The sequence below is a fragment of the Aquarana catesbeiana genome, linkage group LG04 (assembly GCF_042186555.1).
Source record: "Aquarana catesbeiana isolate 2022-GZ linkage group LG04, ASM4218655v1, whole genome shotgun sequence".
NCBI lineage: Eukaryota > Metazoa > Chordata > Amphibia > Anura > Ranidae > Aquarana > Aquarana catesbeiana.
In genome coordinates, this window is record NC_133327.1 from 496,482,220 (window position 1) to 496,491,259 (window position 9,040).

A 9,040-nucleotide genomic window follows, 5' to 3' on the forward strand; every position below is an offset into this window, starting at 1 on the left:
CAAGAGCAGACATGGAGACCTTTCCAACAGAGCATCCACTGGGTTATTGGGTCTTGAGGATGAAGCACTGGCCAGAACTTGCTCAATATGCAATTGAGCTACTGGCCTGTCCTGCATCCAGCGTGCATTCTGAATGCACAGTGCTGCTGGAGGGTTTGTAACGGATCAAAGAGTGCACCTGTCCACAGACACGTTGATAAACTGATTCATCTTCATGAATGTGAGCCTAACAGGGGCATGTAATTACAATTTTTGTTATAATATTTCAATGCAGGGCTCATTCCTGCGCTCCAACAAGAGTAACTGTGATGGCTTAGAGTGTTCTGGCACCACCAAAATCAAAGGCCCAATTTTTCTAACCCTGTTTAACAGGGGCATGCAATTACAATTTTTGATGTAATATTTCACAGCAGGGCCGTTCCTGCGCAAAACAAGAGTAACTGTGAGGGGTTACAGTGTTGTGGCACCCCCACCACCACCAAAGGCCCAATTGTTCTGCCCCTGTTTAACAGGGGCATGTAATTACTATTTTTGAAAAAATAGTTAAGCAGGGCCCGTTTCTGCACCCAACAAGAGTAACTGTGAGGGCTTACAGTGTTCTGGCACCATCAAAATTAAAGGCCCAGTTTTTCTGCCCCTGTTTAACAGGGGCATGTAATTACAATTTTTGATACAATATCTCACAGCAGGGCCCGTTCCTGCACCCAACAAGAGTAACTAAGGGCTTACAGTGTTCTGGTGCCACCAAAACCAAAGGCCCAGTTTTTTGGCCCTGTTTAACAGGGCCATGTAATTTCAATTTCTGATATAATATTTCACAGCAGGGCCCGTTCCTGGCCCCAAAAAGAGTAACTGTGAGGGGTTACAGTGTTCTGGTACCACAAACACCCAAGGCCCAGTTTTTCTGCAGAGTATATAGGGCAGGCTGTATAGTATATATACTGCTGTTCAGAGTATATAGTGCCTGGGGGACCCCCACGCCATTTTTTTTGTTTGGTGCGGGGTTCCCCTTAATATCCATAGCAGACCTTCTCCACATGAACTTGTCTCTGAAAGGAATCTTCTCTTCTGATGTTCTACTACTGAAGCCCTGATTTTCCTCTATTCAGTCACGTACTAGTTATCATACCTTTTTGTAAAATATGACAAAGAAAAATATTTGGGGGGTGCTTATTTCAGATGAACAAGTAAAAGGATTTATCCGGCAACTCTGTAGTCCATATAGCGATTTTAATGCTTGGTTACATGAAGTGAAAAGCCAAACAGTTGATGCGTTTCGGCAACAGCCTTAGTCGACTAAGGCTGTTGCCGAAACGCGTCTGTGGTTTGCATGTCACTTCATGTAACCAAGCATTAAAATTGCTATATGGACTACAGAGTTGCCGGATAAATCCTTTTACTTGTTTGTGTTGTAATGTGTAAGGACACACTGAGCCTGAGCATCTGACAGAGGATCTTGCAAATTGAACTGGAAGTTCCCCGTTGTGTGCGCGCTCTCTCTTCCCTGCTTATTTCAGATGATTTCAAAATGAGCAAACATTGTGACCAGTTAGTGAGAAAAGCGAATAGAATACTAGAATGCATCACTAGAGGAATCGCCAGCAGGAGGAAGGAGGTCCTGATTCCCCTATATAGATCTTTAGTGACACCTCATTTAGAATACTGTGTCCAGTTCTGGAGACCTCACTTACTGAAAGATATTGATAAGAACGAGTCCAGAGATGGGTAACAAAAATGGTAAAAGGTGTGGGGGATAAAACATATCTAGAGCGATTTCAGAAATTGAATATGTGCAGTCTGAAGAAAAGAAGGGAAAGGGGAGACATGATTGAAAGTTTTAAATACATCAAGGGGGTGAATAAGGTTCAGGAACGCAGTCTTTTCAATATGAAACCAAAATCAAGAATACAGGGGACATGACCTCAAACTAACTGGAGGAAGGTTCACAATGAATCTTAGAGAGTATTATTTTACTGAAAGAGAAGGTGTTGATTGGAATAAACTACCAACAGAGATGTGAGACAGTCAACAGTAAATGGCTTCAAACATGCTTGGGATAAACATAGACCTATAGTCAGACAACAAGGTCAATGAAAAAATAAAACACAAAAAAAAAAAACAAAACAAAAAAATAAAATAATGGGCAGACTTGATGGACTACTCAGTCTTTTCCTGCCGTCGCTTTTCTATGTTTCTCTCTCTAGCAGCCCCTAAAAGCCTGCAGGTACAAGCTGTTGTTCAAATATTTAATATATAAATATTGCATTGCATTTAATATATAAACACTGCTGTCCAAAAAATATCATACATCTTATACATGTTACTGATAAATCAGAATGTATTTGGCAAAAGGGCATAGTACAGTATAACCTGAAAATGAATATTTGAGCAATTAGTGAATGTATTTTCAGAATGCATTGCAAAAACATAACTGAACATAAAAATAACTGGAATTAATTGTAAATGTGATGATTTTTTTTAAGAAAGAAGACTTTTAGCCTTGTGTATACTACCACCACATTATTTTAGCTAGAAGTGAAGCCAACACTCTCCAGCAGTTTTTGTTCAGTCAGACGGCCCCTATAAAATGAGTTTTTGTTCAGTCAGACGGCCCCTATAAAATGTCAGCTGTCTGTGAATATCACACTGTGACTCTGCTTTGCTCCTGCTCACAGGCATTTCAGTCACAGAACACTTAAAACACATCCCAGTACATTGCTGTTGCTATAAAATAGACAGCAGGCAAAGTCCTTGTGTTTTGATCATTGAGAGGTAAAGATAAGATAGTATCAGCCTTCTCCACATGAACTTGTCTCTGAAAGGAATCTGCTCTTCTGATGTTCTACTACTGAAGCCCTGATTTTCCTCTATTCAGTCACGTACTAGTTATCATACCTTTTTTGTAAAATATGACAAAGAAATGCAGTGATACTACCTGGACTGTTCTCTTATGGAGTTGAGAGTATGGAAGCCAGACATGTAACCTTTTCGCTGCCAGAGCCTTTTTAGCATTTTTTTTGCACACATTTGAAAAAAAATCATGCAAGGCCTGAAGATTGGTTAAAACCCCACACATTATATATATTCAAAAAGCAGAGTCCCCGAAGAATGAAATAGTAGTAGTTCCAATTTTTTAAGCAACATGATATTTGGGCAATGGTTTATCAAGTGCAACATTTCAGTAAAAAATAAACTAAAGTCAGTTTTAGGACACATGTACACAATACATTTTTCTGATAAAATATAAAACGGTTGCACTGAGTAAAGACACCCAACATGTCAAATCTTAAAATTACGTGCGCCTGCAAACATTGAACTTCAGTACTCTATATTTTCCATAGGCAGCGTTTTAAAAGCCGCTACTGGTCATCAGTTTAGAGTTAACCATGAAAATTTGCCCTAGAATTATTGCTCTTATTGCTTTAACTCCAACCTGTGCAGTGATATGCAACATTTGTATCACAAGCAACCATTTTCATACAGGTATATAGTTACATAGTAAGTTTGAATAAAGACACCAGTCCATTCAGTTCAACTTGAGAGAGTGTAGTTGCATGTCTACAATTATCCCAATTTTTTATTTAAGGTACCCATATAGCACTGTCAATTTACGCAGCACTCCACACATACATTGCACACTCACATTGGTCCCTACCCTCAAGAATCCCACAATCCAAGATCCCCAACTCACATACTAGGGCCAATTTTGGACAGAAGCCAATTAACCTACCAGCATGTCTTTGGAGTGTGGGAGGAAACCGGAGTACCGGGAGGAAACCGGAGTACCCGGAGGAAACCCACGCAGGCACAGGGAGAACATGCAAACTCCAAGCAGATAGTGTCGTGGTTAGGATTTGAGCCAGTGACCCTTTTTACTGCTAGGCGAGAGTGCTAACCACTACACCACTGTGCCGCCCCAATATGTAGGAGCCCTGCTTGGGGGGGGGGGGGCAGGGGGAGGTTAAAAAGTTTTTGGGAGAGGTTTTTAACTTCTTGGGTGTAACTTAGTTTTTTTTACAATTTGTTTTGTACCTTTACTAAAACTTTACTTTATTTTTTTTAGACATGTTCTCTTTAATGAGACATCAGTTTTCTTTTAAACCCCTGTCTCAGCTGCCAGTTTGTGCTCCATTAACTTCTTCAACCAGGAAAAGTGACAACAGAAACCAGAAGTGACATTTTACACATCATTTCCAGGTTTATTTTAGCTAGGGGAGATTAGCGAGTGGATGTTCGTTGCTGGCCTTCCCTCCCTCCATCAACATCCGCCATGTGGGTCTCAGGCCCACAGGTGAGACAGCAGAGCCTGGGATACATGGGTCATTCTTGGAGGGGGCACACTCCAGGGTCAAAAAGAGATATCAGGCCCGCTGCCAGACTGATTTCATTAGGAAGCCAACAGGGTTGTGAAGTGTATATAAAAAGAACTGCTGCCACTGTCATAAGACATACAGCATTGGCAGTAAAAGTTAAAGTGCATTTCTGCTTTTGCAGTGAATTTTGAGAAAACATCACTATATATAACAGCACAGAACAGAAAGGATTCACTATGGTAAACATTAATTCCCTAGCCCCCTCTGCATAGTAGAGGAAAACTTCAGTCTTTTCAGAAACAAAACTTCAGAGTTTTCAAAAAAGAGCAAGTAAAATGTATGCAGCAGTGGCGGCTGGTGCTCAAAATTTTGGGGGGGGGGCGCAAACAAACTGAAAGATTCTGAAAAAAAAACTCCATAATTTGCAGCATCACTGTACCATCAAACGCAGCCACTCTGCCCATCATTTGCCGCCACTGTGCCATCAAACGCTGCCACTGTACCCATCAATTGCCGCCACTGTGCCCAACAAATTCTGCTAGTGTGCTATATCAAATGCTGCCAGTGTGCCCCCCGCCCGCCGTCTGCACTTACCCTGTCTCGGTGGGACAGCTCCTCGAAGTCTTCTCCCGTCCTCTGCTATGTTTGGACGCCTGATAGGAGTCCAATTACAGCGCCTCTCGTTTCAGCCAATCAGGTGACGATTGGCGGAGAGGCGGTTTAGTGTTAGGAAATCGAATATTTATTCACTTTTTTAAACACAGCTGAGCGACCTGCGAGCGCCCAGCATGGTGCTCGCAGGTCACCTTTTTTGACGCCTATTAGAGCCTATGGTTCTAATCAGGTGCTTCAAAAAACACCCCCCCTCCGCTGCTGTAATTCAGGCACCCGGCACCCGAAAAGAGCCCGGGCACCTGAATAGGGGGTGGCACCGGCGGCCATAGATAGATTCATGCATTGCATGAATCTATCTATTGGTGCTAGAGGAGGTGGCAGGAGATAGGGGATGGCGCCCGCGCGCTTATGGACACACCACCACTGGTATGCAGCAATTTTAGTTCTATTTTTTTTAAAGCGGAAGAAAAGGCTTGCTGTTAAATAACCCCCAGCAGTTAGTTCAGTAATGTAAGTACATTCAGGGATCGGCAAGGTGTCCGCACATGGACACTGGTGTCCGTGAGTGGTCCTTGCAGTAGGCCGCCTGCCCTGGGGCCGCTCTAAGCTGTGGCTGGAGCGGCGCCCAGGGCCGATCAAAGAGTACATTGGTATGTCTACTAAACAAAAAGTGACAGGGTGTTCATAAAAGGCTGTTCCCACTTCGAATCACGACTCTTACCAGAGACTTTGGATCTCAAATTAGAGATCTGAATCGCTTCTTGGTCTCCACACAGCCCTGTGGTTATAGGGAGAGAAAAGGTATCATCCACATACAGGCTCAGCCGTATTACCATCCAAGGATTTCAGCCGATGTTCAACTAAGCATATGTTAAAATCAGCCCTCAGTAGTTCTCAGGCATAAAAAGTAGTGAGTGCACAGCTTGTATAACAGTGTGCTGTTAAACTCAACACACAGCCATTAATGTCTAAACTGCTGGCAACAAAAGTGAGAACACTTCTAGGTGAAAATGTCCAAATTGGGCCCAATTAGCCATTTTCCCTCCCTGGTGTCATGTAACTCATTAGTGTTACAAGGTCTCAGGTGTCAATGGGGAGCAGGTGTGTTAAATTTGGTGATCACTCTCACTCTATCATACTGGTCACTGGAAGTTCAACAATGCACCTCATGGCAAAGAACTCTCTGGGGATCTTAAAAAAAGAATTGTTGCTCTACATAAAGATGGCCTAGGCTATAAGAAGATTGCCAAGACCCTGAAACTGTGCTGCAGCATGGTGGCCAAGACTAGGGGTGAGCTGAACACCCCCTGTTCGGTTTGCACCAAAACTTGCGAAGGCAAAAAATTTGTACGAACGCGCGAACCCCATTAAAGTCTATGGGACACGAACATGAAAAATCAAAAGTGCTAATTTTAAAGGCTTAAATGCAAGTTATTGACATAAAAAGTGTTTGGGGACATGTATCTGCAAAAAAAACAGCCGTTTTTTCGGAAGCAGTGATTTTAATAATGCTTAAAGTGAAACAATAAAAACTAGAAAAGCTACAATTTCTGGGGAAATTGTGAAAAGTGTTCTTGCCTCTACAACTGGAGTGGGCGGAGTAACTGGGTGGAGTGGCTTGAGTAACTGTGAAAAGTGTTAAAAAGCTTAATATTTTAAAAAGTATAAATAGTAGTAAAACAGAAGTCCCATCATTAGCTGAAAGAGCTGAACGTTTTTTTTTTATTTATTTATGTTTTTATTTTGTTTTTGTTTTCAAAAATGATTTTTTTTTTCCAAAATGATTTTTTTTAATGATTTTTTTTTTTCAAAAATAATTTTTTTTTTTTTTAAATAATTTTTTTTTTTTCATGGGGCGGTCATAATGTTTTGGCTGATCATGGGGTGGTCATAATGTTTTGGTTGATCATGGGGTTGTCAGCTTTTGCCACCTCCCACTCTAGAACATTTCGCCATTTATTCCTATGAGACCAATTTCGCCGCAAAAACAACGATATTTCGTGAACCATTCGGCGAAACGTTCCACAAAGTAATAGCACACCAATTAAATGACACTGAGGCCGGATTCACACTGGTATTTTTCAGCTTTTCACAAAGTTCCACAAGATAATAGCACACCAATTAAATGACATTGAACATTTCGCCATTCATTCCTATGGGACTAATTTTGCCGCAAAAACTACGATATTTCGTGAAAAATTTGGCGAAACGTTCCACAAAGTAATAGCACACCAATCGGGAACAATCCGCACCTTTGGTATATTATTGTCTATGTAGTTTAAAAGCTGTGGTAGGAGTTAGGGTGGTATGATCGTGGGGTTGTCAGCTTTTGTCACCTCCCACTCTAGTTTTGAACAATTCGCCATTCATTCCTATGGGACCAATTTCGCCGCAAAAACAACGATATTTCGTGAACCATTCAGCGAAACGTTCCACAAAGTAATAGCACACCAATTAAATGACATTGAGGCCGGATTCACACTGGTATTTTTCAGCTTTTCACAAAGTTCCACAAGGTAATAGCACACCAATTAAATGACATTGAACATTTCGCCATTCATTCCTATGGGACTAATTTTGCCGCAAAAACAACGATATTTCATGAACCATTCGGCGAAACGTTCCACAAAGTAATAGCACACCATTCAGGAACAATCCGCACGTTTCAGTATGTTACTTGTCTATGTAGTGTAAAAACTTTGGGAAGAGTTAGGGTGGTAAATTTGGCTATAATAAGAATAATAATATATATGTGAGATAACAGTAAGTGGTCTTGCTATGCAAGAACACTTAATTAAATATTCCTTTAAATATTGTGCCTGAGGGGTCTACCTGTAAAGTAGCGCATCTTTACTGTGTTTATAACAATACCACAGCAAAATGACATTTCCAAAGGGAAAAATATCATTTAAAACTGCTCGCGGCTGTAATGTATTGTCGGATCCCGGCAATATAGATAAAAATCATTGAAAAAAAACGGCATGGGTTCCCCCACCCCAGTTCATTACCAGGCCCTTCAGGTCTGGTATGGCTATTAAGGGGAACCCTGCACCAATTTTTCTTTTAAAAATGGTGTGGGGTCCCCCCAAAATCCATACCAGGCACTTCAGGTCTGGTATAGATTTTAAGTGGAACCCCAAGCCAAAATTTAAAAAATGGTGTGGGGGTCCCCCCAAAATCCATACCAGATCCTTATCCGAGCACGCAACCTGGCACGCCGCAGGAAAACGGGGGGAGAGAGAGCGCCCCCCTCCTGAACCGTACCAGGCCACATGCCCTCAACATGGGAAGGGTGTTTTGGGGTCTCCCCCAAAACACCTTATCCCCATGTGGATGGGGACAAGGACCTCTTCCCCACAACCCTTGCCCGGTGGTTGAGGGGGTCTGCGGGTGGGGGGGCTTATCGGAATCTGGAAGCCCCCTGAAACAAACGGACCCCCAGATCCCATCCCCCCTATGTGAATGGGTATCATTGTACCCCTACACATTCACCAAAAAAAGTGTCAAAAAAGTAAAAATAACAGTAGACAGTTTGGGACAATTCCTTTATTTAATATTTTTTTTTTAAGTCCCATGACGTCCATTCCTCGTCGATCACAGCGCCAATGACCCGAGAAAAAAACAGAAAAACTCTGCCTCGATGGCAGCATTTTTGCGCTGACAGCTCTTATATAGCTGAAGGCAGGACCACCCAGTGATGGAAGCGGGTGACTCCGCCCCTTCGGATGACATGTGATGTCACATAACGTCAGAGTGTGGCCCCGCCCTCAGCTATATAACAGCTGTCAATGCAAAAAGCCTGCAGTCACGGGGACGCCTCCCATCAAGGTGGGGTTTTTCCATCTTTTTCTCGGTCCATCGGCTCTGTGATCGAAGATGGATGGACATCGCAGGACTTTTTTTTTTTTTTTAATAAAGGACTTGTCCCAAACTGTCTCCTGTCATTTTCACTTTTATTGCCACTTTTTTTGGTGAATGAGTAGGGGTACAATGTACCTGATATCCATTCACATAGGGGGGCGGGATCTGGGGGCCCCCTTGTTAAAGGGGGCTTCCAGATTCTGACAAGCCCCCAGCCAGAAGACACCCACAACCGCCGGGCAAGGGTTGTG